This window comes from Canis lupus, chromosome 14 (assembly GCF_048164855.1).
Source record: "Canis lupus baileyi chromosome 14, mCanLup2.hap1, whole genome shotgun sequence".
In the NCBI taxonomy this organism is placed as follows: domain Eukaryota; kingdom Metazoa; phylum Chordata; class Mammalia; order Carnivora; family Canidae; genus Canis; species Canis lupus.
The window spans coordinates 50,161,366-50,183,861 of NC_132851.1; the positions used below are offsets into that span (position 1 = coordinate 50,161,366).

The window sequence follows — 22,496 nt, forward strand, 5'->3', positions numbered from 1 at the left end:
TTTGACCCATCAATGATGATTCATACATTTAAAAATGGGGATGCCATGCAAAAATAAAATTTAATTTTTATTGAAAATTCTTAGAAATGCATCTCTTCTTTTTCCTTTGCCCTTCTCATTGAATTTATTGCCAGTAAAACATCTTGAATCCATCTCTTAATTGGTACACCCAGGCCCAGTGCCTTGGTCCAAGACCTGCTCATTAATCTCGCAATTATTCTCCAAATCCATGTTGTCTTTTCTCTAATACAGCCCACACATCATCACACCAGTCACCTATATAAATGTTCATCTGATCCATCTCCCTCCTACTTACAGACCATCAAAGAGCTCTACTGCCTGTAGAATCTGTAGTCCAGATTCTTTAGCATTGTTTTCAGTGTCATATCTGACCTGAAGTGACTTTTCCAAAATCAATCCCAGCAACTGTTCTCACCTCCCAAAACCTTTACACTTAGAGACTTTTGGATTTAAGAATCTTCAAATCCGGGATGCCTGGGTGGGTCAGGGGTTGAGCATCTGCCTTTGGCTCAGGGTATGATCCTGGAGTCCCGGGATCAAGTCCCACAATTGGGCTCCCTGCAAGGGGCCTGCTTCTCCTTCTGCCCATGTCTCTGCCTCTCTGCCTCTCTCTGTGTGTCTCTCATGAATAAATAAATAAAATCTTAAAAAAAAAAATCTTCAGATCCAATCTGCCCTCAACAACAAAAAAATGAAGCAAGTTTTATTACTACACACAAACTGCTCTCTTATCCTAAGTCCTATCCCTTTGCATAAAAATTTTTGCAAGCACTGGGTTTCTTTAAAAAACCAAAAGGAGCTCCTTTAATCAGTAACTGTTTTGGCACATTTTACTTTTTAATACTACTCAGCCTCTAAAGTGACATGGTTTGTAACTCACTCATTTAGCCGGTCAATCATTCATATAACAACCACTTAGGAATCTTGTGTATCCTATATTAGACAAAATATACATTAGGCTATATGTTGGCTCTTCCTTGAGGAAAAATATGGTTTGTCTAAGGACTTCAATTACTGAAATATTTCATACGGAAGTATTTCAATACTATAGTGTACTATGTAAATTACTTTAATGCAATGACACATATAATTAAAAATTCTTTTAAATAAAAAATGATGAGGGGCACCAGGGTGGCTCAATCAATTAAGCAACTGACTTCAGCTCAGGTCATGATCTCGGGGTCTTGGGATTGAGCCCTGCCTTGGGCTCCACTCAGCATGGAGTTTGCTTGTCCCTCTGCCCCTCCTCCAACTCATGCTCACTCTCTCTCTTTCTCTCAAATAAATAAATAAAATCTTTTAAAAAAAGATATAAATAAATAATACTGGGAGACGGAGAAACTCAGACAATATTTACTTTATAATGTCACCTTCTTCAAAGTCACTTAAAATTTCAGAGTTGGTATTTTTGTTCCTGCTTGTATTACTTGACATGACCTTTAAGTGTCCAGCAAAAATCAAGCAGCATTCCTTTGGTACATGTCCTTATCTTAGAACCATACTTTCAACTTCAAATCTGGAAAGAAAAAATATTTTAAAAACATATTTCTTCTGCAAAATGGCAAGTTTGGAGTCACTGATCGCAAACAAAATCCTTTTATCTTCCTCCATAAAGAATCTTACTTTTTGTTAAGAAGCAGTTATCATCCTCTTCTAATACAGACCTTAAAGGCAGGGATTCTAGCCAACTTGTACACTCTGTAACATCAGTGCCTAGAATGGCGCTTGGCTCAGAAAGTAGGTACTCAATGAATATATATTGAGTGGATTTATGAATAGGCAAAAGGAGGTGTTGCACAACCACAGAACTAAGATCTCTAGATGAATGAATTCCTTAGATAAACCCGCTATTTCACAAAATATAAGCATTTTTAAACCACTACTGCTAAATTGATGATGTAAGGGAAGACATTTGGCTTTCTGAGAAACGTAAATTTGGTGTTGATTTGCATTTATTTTATCAAGATTTTTCATAAGTACTATATTCAGAAACAGTTTTGTAAATCTGCTACTTTTCTCTATTTATAGGTATTTAGCTAAAGGATGGTGGTTTGCCCACCCCTAGTCTATAGAAACAATCTCTCCCTGATTGTAATGCATGGTAAACTTTAATGGCCATAAAAAAAATCACCTGGGAGATCTGATTTTTAAAAAAATACTCAAAATCCTTTATACTCTAGAAATTCAGATTTAGTAGGTCTGGGGTGCAACCTATAGTCTTAAGACGCTCTCCAGATCATTTTGATGAGGATTGCACTGTGAGAAACACTGTGTTTGAGGCTAAGAGCAAACATTATTTAGTTTTTTATATGAGTTATGTTTATGAATGTTGGAACAGAATATGTTTTATGAAATATTAGGAAGTCTAAATAATTTCAGATTTTCAGTTAGTAATTATACTACCAATTATTCTTCCTTTCTGGAAGAATACTAATTATAAATTCCGTATTCTAAATTTGACAGGTACTATTACAAAGAATGTTAGTGAGAAGGAAAATGACAGTATTATATATTACAGACTCTCCAATCCCTGTGTTATCAGTGAGAAAGCCTGAATTCCAGCATTTAATGTGTTACGAATTAAGTGATCTTGAGGAAATCACTTTATCGCCAATTCCTCATTTATCAAATGGGATTAACTTGTATCTATATACTTCATAAAAGTGTTTTAGGGGAAAAATATAATATATAACAGTGATTTGAATTGTTCAAAAGGAAGGTATTTTATAAAACATGGATTTTGCCCTACTTCAATAAGTTTGATCCCGTGAAGGAGAGTTAGAAGCAGAAAAGCTCTTACCAAAATAACTATTCAAACTAAGTAAGCCTGCCAGTTTTATGGATGCTGACAGAAGATATGAGACTCTTGAGTCAGAGACAAAGGATGTTACTAGTTACAGCAAAAGGAGTAACAGGAGTAGCAATATAGTTGTATCAGTGCCCAAGTCCCACAGGGAAATGTGGAGGGCCTAATGGAGCCTGCATATGCAGAGGGGTGGTTCACAGAGGAGAACCTAAGCTTAGGGAATCTGCTGCTTTTATAACAAGCAGTAAGCAAGTATGTTTGCCTGGAAGAAGACCAGGTGTAATACAAAAACTACAATGTATTATCTTCTCAGGATTGCCAGCTATGTAATCAATCCTGAGAAGTGGCCCAGGTTAAAGAACAGCCAAAACCTTGGGATTGTGGCACATTCAGCAAGACACATAGGAGCGCAAGAGGCTCATATCTGATTGTATCCAACATAAAGGGCATAATGATACAAATGAATAAAATTTCAATGTAAGGTTACATGTTTATTTAAAGAATTATGATTCTAGTTCCAAAGGAAGAAAATGCAAGGAGGAAATTTTACCATGTTATATTTTTCACTGTCTTTGGAAAGAAAACCACAAGATTAAAATGTGAAGACTCCTGGTTTTCTAGTGTTTATGTTAATAGATAACAATTTGAAAAACCACTACTTGCATCTGCAGATTGGAAAAATGATTAAAAATTGCTGAAGTAACTGCCATATCATAGAAATATCCTTAAGATAATGGTGGTTTCTATGAACTAAGAATAGGAAAATAGTCAACATGACCACCATGGAATCATTAAAGTAAAGCCAAGGATAAGTATGAAAAAGGAAGGAGAAGTCATGTGGAATGGAGAAGTAATATATGGATGAAAAGCATTATAATAGAAAACATCTGGTTTTCAAGGACTCTATTGGATTTAAAGCAGCACAGAAAGAACAAGAGGATTCCACATCCTGTTTTCTCTCTCTCCTCTATATTACGAAAGTGTGGATGAGGGCCAGTCTTTCTCAGCCAGGTTTTGAAGTGCATCATTTGGCTGCCAGATGCCCATTATACTAATTGGATCACCAACCTCCTCTATATCTCATTGACACAAGGATTCCAGGGCTACCTATTTCTTTTGCAGCATTAAAATTTAAGAATACCCACCCATACAATAAACTATAAAATATTCACATGGGTCTGTACTCTACTTTTATATTATACAGTAACTCCAGAATGATTCTTCAATAGCCTGGTTGAGTGATGTGAAAGAATGCCAATACTAAATAGGTTTCTCATGCTAAAACATTTAATTTTATACTTCCAGAGCATATACTTGAAGCATATGTGAATATTTACAGTTTTATTGGAATCATCATCTTCCTTAAGAATTTTTGTCTTGTTAGGCCTAAATGAACAATTGCTCTAACTCAACAAATACAAAAATTAGAGTATTTTTGTTAGAAATACAAAAAGAAAGATTTAATACTTTCACATTTGGAAATCAAAATGTTTATAAAAATATACATATGGCCATATATGTATATTGTATATTGCACTATAAGAAGAATCTATGTGCATCATTAACTAGTCTTAGATACATGGATTTTTTTGTTTTATTCTCCATTTAAAAGGGTAAATTTGAATAAATATCAATATCAATATTCATTGAACTGGTGAAAGATTTTATTTATTTATACATTTACTTGAGAGACAGAAAAAGAACTGGTACTTAATAAAAGTGACTTTCCATTCTAAATATTCATGATTTATAAAATGAGACTTTCCGTTAATGCGACATTATTTAACTTTTTCCAAGAAAGACTCACATACACAGTGGATCTTATATTAAATAGGGTCCTGGATTGCAGACAACAGAATCCACTCTGACTGGTTTAAGAAAGAAAGGATTTACTACAGCTATCAGTTAGTTTACAGAATCTTTGGAAAGGTTAGTGAAATAGTTTCTGGCCAACCTTCCAGGAACAACTTGGTGAAGATGCTAAACAGACCCCAGAAACATACTGTTGCCATCACAGTCAGGAAATTGGAGCCACCACATCTGAACAAAGAATCATGTGGTTTTTGCCAATTCCTGCAGCACCAAAATGGATGCCCCATGTCCTACCTTTTCCCCCATATATATTAATTTCATGAAAATACATCTGTCAGAATCTAAATCATGTATCCAGACCCTACAAGAAAGGTGAGGAAAGGGACTGGAAAGGGTAGGTTTTTGTTTTATTGTTTTGGTTTGGTTTTATATTCCTCATTATGATGGTTGGGTTTACATTACTGGGGACAACAAAAATGTAACCATTTCAAAATGCAGTCAAGTTCAAAAGACTGGACAGCCTCAAATTGTGTGTCAACTTCAGATTTTTATCACAAAATTTAGAGTACTTTACTTAACACATTTTGCATGTTTTCTCATTCTAGATAAATAAGAGGACTGTTATAGTTGTCCAGTCATTTTTTTATTGTTTTGCTATCTTGCTTAGAATAAATTTTGGGCTTCATCCTGTTTTCAGTTTTAGTCTCCTTTTGTGGTTTGAAAATTCATCATTACATTACAGAGTTCCAAGTACAAATCCCAAACTACTACATATTTCTCTTGATCAATATTGAATTTGTAACATGTCTTTTGTCTTTAAGTATTGTTAAACTGTACAAACTATCTGCCACTGTTTTTCTTAGCAGTCCTAGATAAAACATTTTTGCATCACTTACTCTTGATAGAATGTTGTCTGGCAAAGTTGGAGCTGCACTTCATTTTGCAAACTACGAAATGACCTATTCTTCTTTAGATATAGTTGAGTCTTAAAAAAAAAAGAAAATAAACAAATAATAGCTTAGAGAAGAGTTAAAAGAAAATGATTATGAGGGTCTGTATTAGCTCAGATCCCTGCAAAGCCTCTGATAACAAAAACTAGAGTTGATTTTATATGTTCTCCAAAGTGTAGCCATTTTTTTATGTGGTAGACGTTGGCAGTTATAATCTTCCTTATCTGGGGGGCATCTGGGTGGTTCAGTCAGTTAAGCATCTGACTCTTGATTTCAACTCAGGTTATGATCTCAGGGTAGTGGGATCAAGCGCCATGACAGGCTCTAAACTCAGTGGGGAGTCTGAGATTCTCTCTCTCCCTCTACACCTCCTCACTCTCTAAAATAGTAAATAAATAAATCTTTTAAAAAAACATCTTCCTTATCTGGATTCATGAGAATTTGGCATGATCCTAATAGAGCAAAACTTCTCCTGTGGAAGAGAAGGAGAAGGAGACATTGATAGTGAGGAAGTGGTCTTCCCAAATACTCATGAAAATCCATGCTGTTAGGCTCCCTACCTCTGTGATGAAACTGGTAAGGAACTCATCAGAACCTAGCTTGCTCAACAAAGCAATCAGAATAAATCACAGGTCAGAAAAAAAGTAAAAAAAAAAAAAAAAAAAAAAAAAAAAAAAAAAAGAAAAAAAGTAAACCTGATAATGCCTGGGAGTCTTTCATTGAAAGATATTAACAGTGAGAAATTCAAACATGTCTTTTTCCCTCTTCCCAAAGATTAAGTTTTAATATAGGTTAATGTTGCTTCTGCCTGCTATTTTTAAGAAAAAACTATAATGTGACTCCTAAATCTTTAAAATGTTTGCATTTTCAAAGGTCTAAAAATAAATATATGCTCATATAACCTCATACCATATAGAAAGATTAACTCAAAATGGATCAATGACCTAAATATAAGACCTAAATGCTATTAAACCAGAAAACATAGGGCTGAACCCTGGGTGTGGTAATAGATTATTAGATAGAACACCAAAAGCACAAGCAGCAAAAAAATAAATACATTTGGCTTCATCAAAATTAAAAACTTTTTTGTATCAAAGGATATTATCAAGAAAATGAAAGGAAAATAACATATAGAATGAGGCAAAATTGCAAATTATAGATCTAACAAGGATTTAATATCTAGAGTACATAAAGAATTCCTACAACTCAGTAACAAAAGACAAGCTAATTCAAAAATAGGTGAAGGTCTTAAATAGATATTTCTCCAAAGAAGATACACAATTGACCAATAAGTACATGAAAAGATGCTTAGCATTCTTAGTCACTTGGGAAATGCAAATAAAAACCACAATGAGTTACTACATCATACCTACTAGGATGGATATAATTTAAAAAAGTAAAGAAGCAAAAACAACAAGTATTGGAGAGGACATGAAGAAATTGGAACAACTGGAACCCTTGGGCATTGTTGGTAGGAATGTAAAATGGTGCAGCTGCTGTGGAAAACGGTTTAGGCAGTTACTAAAAAAGCTATAAAATTATCATATGATCCAGCAATTCCACTCCTAGGTAACCCATTCTCCAACTTTCAATTCTAGCAACCACTGATTTCTTTTCTTTCCTTACAGTTTTGCCTTCCAAAATATCATATAAATAGAATCACACAATACATTGCTTCTTATGTCTGACTAAGCAAAATTCATTTAAGATCTCCCTGTCTCACATGAATCAATGGTTTCTTTTTATTGCCTAGTTGTATATATCAGTTTGTTTATCCACTTACCTGCTGATCCCTGATTTCATGGATAAATACCTTTGTATAATAGAATTTTGATACTATAAGGCTAAAGACAGAAGGCTAATAAAAAATAAATAAAAAAAAAGACAGAAGGCTAAAAACAAAACACTGCACTCTAGTTGGTAAATATGTATCTCACACAGGTCCAGTTTAGCAATTCTAAAACTACTTTCCACACATATTAGAATTGAACAAGTAAGTAAATATATTGCAGACAATGACAGCCAGGTTTGTTATCTATGAAAGAAAGAAATTACAAACAAGCAAAGGGGAATGCCAGAATAAACCCCGTGGTAACAGTCTGGAATTAAAGATACCAGTATGAACCAATGTTTATTTTAATATATATACACAGATGAATATATAAAGAAATAGATACAGGGTTAAAATACATACAAACATATATGCTAGCTCTACACACTGAGAGGGTCTAGAAATAATGACTCTCTAGTTGCAACAAGAACACCAAAAGGCCAGATTCGGGTTTCTAAATATCATTCTCCAATCAAAGGATCCACAATTCTTAAAAAATTATAGATTCTTGGGTTAGAGCACAGAAAACACAAGAGAAAAGCCAGGAGAAGCATCTTAGAGTGCCAGAAAGTAAGTTAGTGCTTAAAAAGAAAACAAGATATGGGTTCCTTGAAGTGACACAGGAACTAACTCTTAGGAGCACCTGATGGTCAGATCTGGGATAATTTGAACAATGCAATAAACAATGATAATAATTATAACCCAAAAAATAAAATAATATCCTGGGGGATCCCTGGGTGGCTCAGCGGTTTGGCGCCTGCCTTTGGCCCAGGGCGCGATCCCGGAGTCCCAGGATCGAGTCCCACGTCAGGCTCCCAGCATGGAGCCTGCTTCTCCCTCTGCCTGTGTCTCTGCCTCTCTCTCCTCTCTCTGTGACTATCATGAATAAATAAATAAATAATATTTTTAAAAAATAGATAAATAAATAAATATCCAAAAGTCAATAAATATCCCTGAGACTATACTGATACAAATACACAAGTGAGTGAATAAATGAAAAGAGGCAATTCTTCCTACAGAAGAATTAAATTACAGGAAGAAAGGGGGAAATGGAACATCATCATTAGCTGTTGGCTTTAAAAAAACAAACCAATAAATAAAAAAACAGCCAGTCATTGCACTAGCAAAATGAGTTTATTCAAGAATAGCAGAGAATCGTAGTGCGGGACAAGCAAACTATGGAGAATGATAGGCAAGTCCAGAGAACAGAAGAGGGGGGTCTGCTTTTATGGAGGAAAGGAAGAAGCTAGAAGGGGCTGTTTTCAAAGGATTCAGGGTAGCAACACCTTTCAACAGCAGAATGTGGCAGTTTCTCAATGGCTGGGTTGTTGCTGGACAAGGTGAAACTCTTCCTTGTACTGGGGTATTTACATATCTAAGTTTCCTCCTGATTATGGTCTGAGTGATAGTGTGTGAGAGCTTCCCCTTCAGGATTTTTGGACTCCATCTTTAATGAGGTTTCCATTATTTGTTTTCACAGTACCAAAGTAATAATTGCTACAGGCAACATCCACTGATGAATACTAAAATTTGTAAGTGAAACTTTAGAGAGAAACAGGGTATCCACATGGCCTCATAATATCTCTCATCAAATATTTATTAATAACTGTGATAACTGTGGTGCTTTTAACATATGTCTCCAATTTCTTAAATACTCCCTCTAGGAGATGGGTCTTAGATCCCCTAGACTGGACTTAATAACTCCAGTGGTCTAGACTTGGCAACTTGCTCCAAAGAACCAAGTATGGAAAGAGAAAAATTGAAACTTTACAGTGGAGATACCTGGCCACACAACCTATACCAAGTGATAAAGGCTAAGATCACCATTAATAAGATATTGATTTCATTTACCCCAAATCTGCAACCTCAGTCTTACCATGTAAAAAAAAAGCAAACCCAACCTGAAGAACACACTACAATACATCTAACCAGTACTCTTCAAAAGTAATTAAAGACAAAAAAAATCTCAGGAGCTGTCACAGATTGAAGGAGAATAAGGAGATGTGACAACTATAGGCAGTGTGGTATTCTGACCTGAATTGTGGAACAGAAAAAAAGCCTGAAATACCTCTGAAATAACAGAAATACAAATAGTCTGTAGTTAATTGCATTTGTTGAACCAAAATTAATTTCCTAGTTTTGATCACTGTACCATGACTACATGAAATGTTAACATGTAGTTAACAGGTAGCTGGGTAGAGAGTATATAGGAACTATCAGTAGCATCTCTAAAACTCTTCTGTAAATCTAAAATTATCAAAATAAAAAGTTTAATTTTTTTTTTAGCTTCAGGTAAAACTACGGGCTTACACTCAGTACTTGAAATCAGTGGGTCTCACTCCCAGATGACTTAAACTAAAAATAAAAACATATCGGTATTAACCAGTTGTAACTCACCTGTGCAGTTTGAACATATAAGTTGCCCAAACTAAAATCTCCCAGGAATTTGGTTAGGTTATCTGTCTCATTGTTGCTCTATGAGATGGCCCTACACAACCAGCTGCAGACCCCAGAGTACACAAAGAAGAATCAATCCCTTCCTCCTCCTAGCCACTGCATCATGGATATAGATTAGCACTGGTGGGTGGATGACTGAGGTGGGATGAAGCAAATGGAAGTGGGATGAAGCAAATGGAAGTTGGTAATTGGCACTTTGTAAAAAGATGCTTAAAGCATAAAGAATGCAGTTATGTTCACCTCAGCACTTTCTCCTTACCTAAAATGCATGTAGCATTCAGGTACACAACTATCTTTAGGACAATGCAGGGGATATTATCTGGTTTACAGTCCTTTTATTCCCTGAATTATTCCTACCTGATTATATACAAACTATACATCCCTACTAGTCTCTTTTTTACAACATCTAGAACAGGGATTTCCAAAGTGTCACTTCTAGGACTACATAAAGAATTAAATGAGGTCGAGGGGTGAGCAGGAATTTTTGAACTTTGAATATTTCCAAAAAATCAATGAGTACATTAATTTACCTGTAATAAAGCTGCCCAGAATAATATAACTTTCATTTGCTATAGCTGGAATCATGGCAACTCAGCATGAACCAAAGTGCTGATTGACAGACATCTTTTTTATTTGTAAAAGCAGGGAGATAAATTAACTATTAATAAATGACTTCTGTTAATAGGCAAAAAAAAAAAACCCACAAAGGGTTCATGGGGTGACAATAATTAGAAGCCAGGGTGCTACTTACTGGATAAGATGCCCTGCTCTCAGCTCTTGACCCTAGAAAGCCATCCCGCCATCAGAATCCTCTAATCCCCTCAGCACTTGTTTACCCTGGAATACCTTTTCTGGTGATGTCTGCCAGTACATTACAAGTGCTTGGTAATTTAATACCATCTTTATTGCCTTATGCATAGTCAAGAAACTATATACTTCATAGTATGTCTATGATTCATAAAGAGTTGAGTAAATACATCTATTTTTATACCTTCAGGAACATAATTCTCTACTTAAAATAGTTTCCATGAGAAAGATAAATTTAACCTCCATCATGTTTGTTTATACTACTTTTTCCAAGTTATAAATTCACTGTTGAGAACTATCTGTACCCACACAAGAATTTCAGCTCTTAGTAAGAACTTCCATGGCTGTGATATTTACTAGGGTTAGATTTTCCCAAGCTAAAACGGCATAGGTGGATTCAAGACAATTTGACAAGCACAGAAAATATTGACTTTTAGAACCATCTGATGCCAAAGATGATGAATACTTATAATACAGCACTTTATTTTTTAGGATACCCTGAAATGCTTCATAATCTTAAAATGTTTAAAAATCAATACCTCTTTTTACTTTATAGGTGGTTTACAAAACATCCTTTAAAGGCTAAAAAATGACAAATGTAAATCCAATTTACCTAAGTATATTAAAATTTTAATAGAAGCAGAGAAGGTCCACCTACTCTCTCAGAGGCAGAAATACATATCTATATAACAGATCACTGAAGTTTGTTCAAAGATTAGTAAGTTAAAATTACAGAAAACATTTTAATAGGCTTAAATAAATTTATTTTTATTCAAAATCAATGATCTCAAATACATACCTCAAATGTGACACATAGTATTACCCCAAAGATAAATATTTCTTTAATCAATGGATAAAATAAATGAAAGAAAAGAACAGCTTCACCAAACCAAAAGAAAATATAAATATAAAAGAAAATATAAATATTCCAACCCTCTTTTTGTTTCCTAAAATCTAAAAATCAAGACAAGGATTAGGAGCATAGAAATATAAGAAAAATAATTTGGCATTATGCTTTTATAGTGCTAACCTGTATTTGTTTAAAATGACAGAAAAGCATAATGATAACATATTAGAATAATATGTTTCATATATTGGAATAATCATATATCAGAAAAAAATCTTTTTTATTTCTTTACCTCTCTGAGATTTTTCTTGGCTTCTTTGGGCTGAATGAACATCAGTACTTTCAGCTTTTTGAAATCTTTGCTCTGTAAAACAAAGTGTATTTACATTGAATGCATTCTTCCTGTACCCATATACACAATTTCTTCTAAAAATTTGGATAGGATTTATAGCCTAGGGAACATGTTATTTTTATGTAATTTTAACTTTACACATAAACTTTGCTGAAATAACTTTAAGAAATAGATTTACTTAAAACAATTGAAGTGCCAAGTATGGAATTCACTGGTGATGTTACAGATAGACAAGTTCACTTATAAGTAAGATAATAAAATCATTATACAAGTTGAGAATTGTTTACATGATGAAAAGCTATTTATTGAGTTATGAATATGAGTCACCCCATAAATCTAGTTCAATCTCATGTCAACTCAGTTAGAGATCACAATCATCAAAAAGACTTCATAAACCTATTCAAGAGCTTCAGTAATCCTTTTCATCTAGGGAATTCAGTTTCAAAATAGTGTTACAGACTAAGGGTTATGCTCTAAGGTAAAATGCAACTCAGTTCAGTTGAGTTTATATACCCAATAGATTCTGTTTCTTTTTTTTTAAGATTTATTTATTTTATTCAGAGAGAGAGAGAGAGAGAGACAGAGAGGCAGAGACACAGGCAGAGGGAGAAGCAGGCTCCATGCAGGGAGCCCGATGTGGGACCCGATCCCTGGTCTCCAGGATCACACCCCAGACTGCAGGCGGCGCCAAACCGCTGCGCCACCGGGGCTGCCCTAGACTATGTTTCTTTAACATTATATTCCAGGTCTTGGGCATCAACATAAAAAGTATGATCACCCTCTATTATCTTGATATCAGTTTACTCTTCACACTCCATACTCAATGATGAGAATCTGAACATAGATCTAACATACTCCAAGACTTATTCTGTTAACTTCTTTGCTATTAACAGTAGTAGTAATAATAATAATAATTTATTGAGCACTTAGTATGTTTCAGGCACTATTCCAAACATTTTACATGTATTAACTCATGAAAGTAGTTTATATCTGTAGGCTTCCTATATATGCAAGAGACTCTCTTGGTTATTTAACATACCTATGAATGACATACAGAATTTGCTAACTTAATTCTTCTGGTTTTTAGCAGCTTTAAAAAAAAAAAAAAAAAGAATCAATGACAGCAGCACCGTAGTGTACAAAGCAATATAGCAAAGATGATACAATACATAATAATTAAGTCAAGTAACTTTGCTCCACCATACCTCCTGCTGACATTGGGAACTACATCATATAATGTAAAGCAAATTAACACTCCCATCTTGGCTAGCACGGTTCTAATGGAATGTTATTCACATGAGCTCATGAAAAATGAACTTTTAACCAGTTTGACCCTATAATCTCAAATGAATGCAGCAACCAGAAGAAAAATATTATTGATATGATTAATAATTTAATTGCATCAAAATTTTTTAAGAACAGAGAAAAGTGAATTATTTGATGCCAACATATTCCCCAAATATATAGGAGCTAAATATAGGAATTTAGCTCTCTGAAGCATAATAAACTGTAATTTTCACAACTAAATTTCACTTTATGATAGAATATATATATAAGCAGTAAGCTCAAATTATTTTCAATATTAAATATATTAAATTTTCAAACAGATCTATGAAACATGTATCACTGTGAAAAGAGCCAATACATTCATATGCATATAAAAAAATGGAGGGAGGGGTACCTGGGTGGCCCAGTGGGTTAAGCATCTGCCTTCTGCTTGGATCATCATCCTGGATTCCTGGGATAGAGGCCAGCATTGGGCTCCCTGCTCAGCGGAGAGCCTGCTTCTCCCTCTCCTGCTCCCTCTCTTGTGTTCACTCTCTTTCTCTGTGTCAAATAAATAAATAAAATCGAAAAAGAAAAAAATAATGGAGGGATATATACCAAATTGTTACAACTGACCATCTGTCATCTTAGGGATGGAATTTGTAGTCATTTTTATTTTCTTCTTTGTAACCTTTCTATAACTGCCAAATTTCCTACACTTAACTTGTATTATCTTATTTCCAATTTTTAAAAAGCTACAATTTTCTGATTATATAAGTCTTATGCTTACATTTAAAAGTGAAAATCTAATGAAAGTCCACTTAACTCTTATTCATTGCTTCACCATGTCTGCATTCAGTTCCCTTTATATGCATTTCAACCACAGTGCATACCATTAGCACTGGAATGCTAATGCTAATGAATGTTTAATTGGCTGTCGTCTTTCCTATACCATAAACTACATGAAGGCAGGGACTAACTATATCTGATTAATTACTATAGCCCGTACCTACTACAATGCCCAGCAGAGGTAGGCACCCAATAAATAGCTGTTGAAATTATGTTGTTTCCTTTAAAAATTATAAATTATAATAGGATCAGCATTCCTACACATATGATTTTGTGCACTAATCCAATTACTCTCATGGGGTAAATTTCTAAAACTAGAACTGCAGAGACAAAGGTATGCACATTTTGAATTGTATATACATTGTCAAATTGCCCTCCATAATCCCTGAAGAAATTTACATTTCCACCAGCAATGGATGAAAGTGTCCATTTCCCCATATCCTTGAAACACTGAGTATTGCCACCATAAAAACAAAACACAAAACAAAAAAACACACTTTTGTGAAGGAGATAACATTACTAGTCATCACTTTTATATTAGAAAAAAAATTTAAGATATTACAGATTTTGCTATTCTTAAAACCACATAGCTATTAAAATAGATAAAAAATACTAACCAAATTATATTTAGAATGATTGCTCATGCTGAATGATTCTTTATGTTCAAGTAAAACAATGCTCATTCTTCTGCTCAACTCTTTTCAATGTACCCAAAGGGAAGACAATACAAATATTTAAAAAAAAATAAAAGTAAGTATAGAGTACATGTATAAGAAAACAATCTAACATGGAGATAAATTGGAGTAGATCATATACAGGTTCATGTGCAAGTTAGGTCTGGGAAAGAACTCTAAGGTATGGATTCAAAAAACAAGGGGAAATGGGTAGCCTACTATGAAGGCAGTTATATGTTGCTCTGACAAATTAAGTTGGAAAATGCTGTCTTGCTGCTCTAGAACTACATTTCCAAAAGCCTACTGTCACTGTCCACAGGAATGCTTACCCAAACTCAGTGTGTCCAGAATAAAAATAATATTCCTCCTCTAATCCCCAGAACACTTAATTAATTTTGGATGCAAGCCATGATGCTATATCTGGACTGGCACTGTCCAAAATGTAAATAGAGCTAGTACAAATTGAGGTGTGCTAGAAGTGTAAAATACCCACTGGACTTCAAAGACTTAGTATGAAACAGAATGTAAAATATCTCATCAATAATTTTCATATAGATTACCTGTTGAAATGATCACGTTTTAGAGATATGGCCTAAAAATTCATTATTAAAAATAATTTCACCTTTTTTTCTCCCCTTTTTCAATGTGGCTACTAGAAAATTTAAAATTATATAAGTGGCTCACATTTGTGGCTTGTATTATATTTCTATTGGGCAGAGAGGATCTAGACCATTGAGATCAAGGGCCATATGAAGCTAAGCCATCAGTGTTGTGCCCTAAGAATCCTCCAGAAAGTACCAAAGAGTGAGAGGAGAAAGATACCTGTGAACCCGGTCTGGCTAGGATCTCAAGACATTGATGAAAGAGATTTATAGAGGCTGAGCAGGAGCATAAAGCAAAGCTGACAAAACTATGTTTTGAATGCCAGATCATATAAAACTATTGCTCTCATTGTGTTCCCTCTGAGTTGCTTTTGCCAGAGCTTTTGACAGTGCCTCCGAATATCCTAACCATGTCTGAGCTACACCACAAGGTAGCAATCTTGGGCTGAAGGGTTACGATGGAAAGGTGTATCTCCCACAGTCAGGAGTGACCAAGAAGAGAAGTCATTCTATCATTTTCTTTACACAGTAAAGCACTAGATTAGCAGCAAAGCTCCTGTAATATATTTCATTATGTTAATAAAAAGAGAAAGCCATCTGACACATATTTGAAACAGTGGATTGTCGGTCTTCTCATAGAAATACATATGTCTAGTGAATAAGGAATAAAACTATGAAAACCTCACAACCCAATGTAAAAGAGTAGTTGTATAGGCTGGGTTTCACAGAAACAGAGCTTGAGATGAGGATTTTTTTGCAAATGATTTGAGGTTCTCAGGTAAAAACTGTAAGTGAAGTAAACAGGATGAGGAAAAGGAAAGAAGTAAGGGAAAGATGTGGGTCCAGCTGCAGTCCACCCCAGCTTGATCCACTGGTTGCTGTAGAGCAGAAATGACATGGCAAAAGGGTTCCTCTTTAAGGCAGGAGGTACCCCCAATATCTGTCATCCTTTCACACAGGCCACACCTGGGAGTCTTGGGATTCACCCTCCTGGGCATTTCTTGGCAGGGCAGCTTCATCAAGAGGCAATTCTTGAGAGAAGGTACAGCTGTGAGCTGTTGGCAGCCAATACTCATAACACCTGGAAAATGGAGGCACCGACCTACCTGAAAAATTTTTTCAGTTTTCCTCCATAAAGTGGGACTAATGATAGCAGCTCTTTTATATGCTTGTCAAAACTTAGTAATAATGGATGAAAGCATTCAGAATAGCATTTTATATTACATAATATATATAATTCACTTAGAATTACACATAGCACATAGTAAATGCTCAATAAATGTTATGTTACTATTATTGTGTCCTCAGAAGTACCTATATCAGGTGTCTCATTGCCCAAGTGCTGTAAGGTATCCACAACTGAGACTTCTATTCAAACATTAGTTAAGGGCAATCTAAAGATTCCACATCCAGGTGACTGCCTAGATAAATGTGCACATCATTTTTATCTGACATTTTCTCAAAGTTCAAAATCAAGTAAGGGTAACCTTTTTTGTGTTTGTCATTAAAGAATAGGGATGGGTGTGAACAACAGGGAGTTTTCTTTAAGAACAGGAAAAAGACAAGGATATCTACTCTCATCACTTTTATTCAACATAATACTGGAAATCCTAGCTATAGAAACAAGACAGGATAAAGAAATAAATGGCATCAAAGTTGGTAAAAAATAAGCAAAACTATCACTATTTGCAGATGACATGCTATATATAGAAAACCCTAAAGACTCCTCCAAAAAACTACTAGAACTGATAAATTCAATAAAGTCACAGGACACAAAACTAATATACAGAAACCTGTTGCATTTCTATACACTAATATAGCAGAACGTAGCAGAAAAAAATTAAGAAAACAATCCCATTTACAATTTTCCCAAAAAGAACAAAATATCTAGGAATAAACTTAGCCAATGAGGCTATACTCCACAAACTATCAAATATTTTTTTTCAAACTATCAAATATTAGTGAAAGAAATTGAAGATGACACAAATGAATGTATCAGGAGAACAAATTGTTAAAATGTCTATACTACTCAAAACAACCTATAGATTTAATGAAACCCCTATCAAAATACCAACAGCATTTTCATAGAACCAGAGCAAATAATACTAAAATTTGATTGGAACTACAAAGACCCTGAGTAGCCAAAGCAATCTTTAGAAAGAATGAAGCTGAAGGTATTACAATCCCAGATTTCAAAATATACTACAAAGCTATAGTAATCAAAACAGTATGGTAATGGCACAAAAATAAACACATAGAACAATGGAACACAATAGACAGCCCAGAAGTAAACCCACACATATATGGCCTATTAATCCATGACAACGGAGTCAAGAATACACAATAGGAAAAAGTCTGTTCAACAAATGGTGTTGGGATAACTGGACAACTTTAAGCAAAAGAATGAAACTGGACCACTTTCTTATACTATTCCCAAAAATGAACTCAAAATGGATTAAAGACCTAAATGTGAGGTCTGAGTCCATAAAACTTCTAGAAAAAGACATGGGCAGTCATTTCTTTGATGTCAGCTATAGAAACATTTTTCTAGATATATCTCCTCAGGCAAGGGAAACAAAAGCAAAAATAAACTATCAGCGGGATCCCTGGGTGGCGCAGCGGTTTGGCGCCTGCCTTTGGCCCGGGGGGGTGATCCTGGAGACCGAGGATCAAATCCCACGTCGGGGTCCCGGTGCTTGGAGCCTGCTTCTCCCTCTGCCTGTGTCTCTGCCTCTCTCTCTCTCTCACTGTGTGCCTATCATAAAAAAAAAAATAAAAAAATAAAAAAATAAAACTATCGGGACTACACCAAAATAAAAAGCTTTACATAGCAAAGGAAACCATCAACAATACAAAAGGCAACCTACTGAATGGGGGAAGATATTTGTAGATGATATGCTTGATAAGGAGTCAGTATCAAAAATACATAAAGAATTTACACAACTCAACATCAAAAAAAATCTGATTTTAAAAATGGGCAGAACTAAATAGACATTTTTCAAAGAACATGTACAGATGGCCAACAGACATGAAGAGATGATCAACATCATCAGAGAAATGAAAATCAAAACTACACTGAGCTATCACCTCACACCTGTTATAATGGCAAGAATCAAAAAGATGGGGGCGGGGGAGGGGGCAGCATCAGCAAAGATGTGGAGGAAAAGCAACCCTTGTGCACTGTTGGTGGGAATGCAAATTGTGCAGCTATTGTAGAAAATAGTATGGAAGTTCCTCAAAAACCAAAAACTTAAAAACAGAGTTACCATATGACCCAGTAATCCCACTATTGGGTATTTACCCAAATTAAAAAAAAAAAAAAGAATCACTAATTCCAAAAGTTATATGTAACCCTATGTTTACTGCAGCATTATTTACAAGAGCAACCCAAGTGTTCATCCATAAATGAATGGATAAAGATGTGGTTTATCTATTCAAAGGAATAATACTCAGTTTTAAAAAATAATGAGATCTTGCCATTTGTGACAACATGGATGGACCTAGAGGGTATAAAGCTAAGTGAAGTAAGTCAGATGGAGAAAGACAAATACCATATGATTTTACACCTATGTGGAATTTAAGAAATGAACAATTAGGGCAGCCCGGGTGGCTCAGCGGTTTAGCGGCCGCCTGCAGCCCAGGGCGTGACCCTGGAGACCTGGGATCGAGTCCCGCTCGGGCTCCCTGCATGGAGCCTGCTTCTTTCTCCCTCTCCCTGTGTCTCTGCCTCTCTCTCTTTCTCTGTGTCTCTCGTGAATAAATAAGTAAAATCTTTAAAAAGAATGAAATAAACAATTAAAGAAGACAACAATAGGCTCCTAAAAACAGAGAAAAACTGGTGATTGCCAGAGGGGAAGTAAGAGGAGGTTATGAGTGAACTAGATAAAGGAGATTAAGAGTACACTTATCTTGATGAGCATTAAGGAATGTGCAGAATAGTTGAATTACTATACTGTGCCCCTGAAAGTAATATAACACTGGACGTTAGTTATAAACTCCATTTTTTTTTTTTTTTTAATAAAAAAGGAAAGGGGACAGCCCCGGTGGCGCAGCGGTTTAGCACCCCCTGCAGCCCAGGGTGTGACCCTGGAGACCTGGGATCGAGTCCCGCGTCGGGCTCCTGCGTGGGGCCTGCTTCTCCCTCTGCCTGTGTCTCTGCCTCTCTCTCTCTTTCTCTCTCTCTCTTTCTCTCTCTCTCTCTATATATATATATGAATAAATAAATAAATAATCAAAAAAAAAAAAAAAAAAGGAAAGGGTAGCTGAATAACAGAAGAGTGGGTATTACCTCAACATTGGCTGAGATTTGCTTCTGCGGCAGACCCTCACTAGATGCGATTCCTCGCCTAGCTCCGAAGAGGAAAACCAAAACCAAAAAAGCAAACCCCTCTCTCACCCACGCTGTGGGACCCCAATCCCAAGACCAGAGTCTTCCTCCGGAGTCTCCACAAAGCTGCACCCCGGGACACTCGGAGGGACACTTAAAATCAGTCGCAGGGGCCAAATCTCTGATTCCTGCATTCTCCAAAGGCAAATGTAGAGAATGCAGACTCTTCCTCCTCTTCGATCTCGTAGTTTTGGAGACCTCAGGGACCTGTCAGTCCCAGCGGGCCGAAGAGGGCGGGCTGGGTGAGCGGCCACAGACACGGTCCTAGGCAGAGAGAAGGCAGCGATCTTCCCGCGTAGGTCACCGAGCACACTCGCGGGGGGGGCGGGCTTCGCGGCGCGGCTGCTGCACCCCGGGGCCTGGCGAAGGCGCTCCGCGGCCCGGCGGGCTTCGGAACCAGCGCCCCCAGGCGGCCCCCGCGGGGGAGGCGGCCCCCGCGGGGGAGGCGGCCCCCGCGGGGGAGGCGGCCCCGGCCCGAGGAGCGGACACCGGAGACGCTGTCGTTACCTTCTCGAGGAACCGGGTCAGTCCGCAAGGGAGCGCCAGGACCCCGCCCGCCAGCAGGGGCCTTCCCCTCGCCGCCGCGGGCTTGGGACCGGCCGCCGCCCCCCGGGAGCCTCCCGGGCTCGCCCTCTCCGGGGATGCCCCGGGGGCTCCGCTAACTCCCGCGAGGCTGCGGGGGCGGGATGAGGGCGGGGCTCAGGAGGGGGCGGGGCTCGCGGAGGGGCGGGGCTCGCGGAGGGGGCGGGACGCCGGCCTGACCCGCCTCTGGCCCCGCCCCCGCCTCTGGCCCCGCCCCTCGGCCTGAGTGAGCAGCGCTTTAGGTCTTCCCGCGTACAAGCTCCTTAAGTTAGGAAGCCCTGGGTGTTATACTATGTATTGACAAATCAAGCTCCAATAAAAAAAATATACAAAAAAAAAGAAAGTGGGTTGTTAAAGTATCCAGCTTGGGGCACCCGGGGCAGGGGGGGCTCCATAGTTGAGCATCTGCCTTCAGCTCAGGGCGTGATCCCAAGGTCCCCATCGAGTCCCACATCAGGTTCCCCGCAGGGAGCCTGCTTCTCCCTCTCCCTGTGTCTCTGCCTGTCTCTCTCTCTCTCTCTCTTTCATAATGAATAAATTTTAAAAATTTAAAATTTTTTTAAAAAACGGAAGCCCACGGGTTAGCTGGGGTTAGGGAAGGAGGTGCTATAATGCAGCTGAAAAAGAAACTGCGTGCATGGAGGTGGGGGATACGAACTTCTATTTTTATTTGCAAACTCCCAAGGATAAGCTGTGCAGGTCGACGTAATATTTACATTCGTTCTTAAAAGAATGTGACTCTAAAAGAAATTTAGCAGGAGGGAGGGAGACCTTCAGGGTGGCGACCAGGACGGCGGTGCCCTTAGGTGCAGGTTTGAGAAGCTTCGCTGTGCACGCGGGGGCTGCTCTTGAGCACGAGTTCCCGCCTGCGGGCTGCGCTGCGGGTCGGGCTCTAGGACACGCCCTCGGCCTGCGCTCCTGGTTGAGCTGGTCCCCACCTCACTAGCCCAGGTCCAGGTCCGGAGAGGACCGCAGACCTGCCCCTAAACAACCTCCTTTACGGGAGAAGTTTGGATCTCGCACCTGAGCCCTCGTGGAAAACCCTCAAATGATGGGGGATAAAAAGCCATAGGCAGAACTTTAGGGAAGTGGGCGGTAAAAGCCAGCGTCTCCACTTTGGCTCCAGGGTAAACAGTACTCAAGGCTCAAAGGAAGCCTGGAAGTTCTTTTCCTTGGCTAGTTTATAAGTGATTGCTTATCAATTTGGTGGGGCAACTTAACAACAAAATAAACCCATTTGCTTTCAATTTCATGGGAAACAAAGTTAAATACACTTTTGTTATTTTTAAGTACTTAGAATGTCATCTAGCAGTGGTCACATGATGAGCTGGTCCTCCACAGTGTTCGCCGGTTGTTCCATGAGAAAGGCCTCAAAAGAGAATTATGCCAGAATTCTAGGGAATCTCGATGGCAATGTGCATAACTGGGAGAAAATACAAAAGTAGAAGGTTGCCTTTTTATGTTTCCTTGGCAGCAAAGAGTAGCAAGTTTAAAGCTTTATAAAAAGTTAAATTGTCTTTGGAAGATCCTCCAAGTGTGAAGGGCCCTAGGAGAGAAACACAGTGAACTGGAAAAACCTTTCAGTTCTCCCCTATGTCTTCCTCCTGCATTTCTCCTTTGGGACCCACACAAAACACTTCACTTCTGGTCACCAAATGGAGCAGGGAAGGAGTGGTTCTCCACATCAAGCAATTATCTGTGACACCAGTTGGGAGACCTACAATTTAACTGGATTTGAACGCTATCTGTGTGAACATAGTGTCAGATCCCACAGGTTAAGGGCTCAGTTCCACAAGACTGCTCCCATCGTACTTCAAATACCAATTGCAAACAGTAGATTACCAACAACTTTGTCCAATTTGGCTACAAATTGGAGTTTCCCATGATATTTTTTCCCTTGGATTTTATTGCTTGCTAGAAAAACTCACAGAACTTAGGGAGAAACTTATGTTTACGTTTACTAAAGGATATGATAAAGGATACAGATAAACAGCCGGATGAAGAAGTACAGGGTGGCACAGGAGGTCTGGGAGGGTGCTGACCACAGGGGATTCTGTTCCCATGGAGTTGGGGTGCATCACCTTGCCTGAAAACTCTCCAAACCCCATGTTATTGGCATTTTTATGGAGGCTTCCTCATATAGGTACAGTCGATTATCAACTCCCATTTCCCCCCTCTGGAGAAGTGGGGGGCAGGCCTGAAAATTCCAAGCTTCTAATTATGAGTTAGTCTTTCTGGGGACCAGCCCCCATC

At 37.6% G+C, this 22,496-nt stretch overlaps 1 long non-coding RNA gene across 1 annotated transcript; it reads right to left on the minus strand.

The window, feature by feature from the left end:
- Positions 1 to 1,352: 1,352 nt before the first annotated feature.
- Positions 1,353 to 20,110, minus strand: LOC140604100 (uncharacterized). Its single transcript, XR_012007137.1, has 4 exons — positions 19,563 to 20,110; positions 11,824 to 11,895; positions 5,536 to 5,624; positions 1,353 to 1,537 (listed from the first exon to the last, which is right to left on the minus strand). It is a non-coding gene; the product is annotated as an uncharacterized lncRNA (long non-coding RNA).
- Positions 20,111 to 22,496: the final 2,386 nt, after the last annotated feature.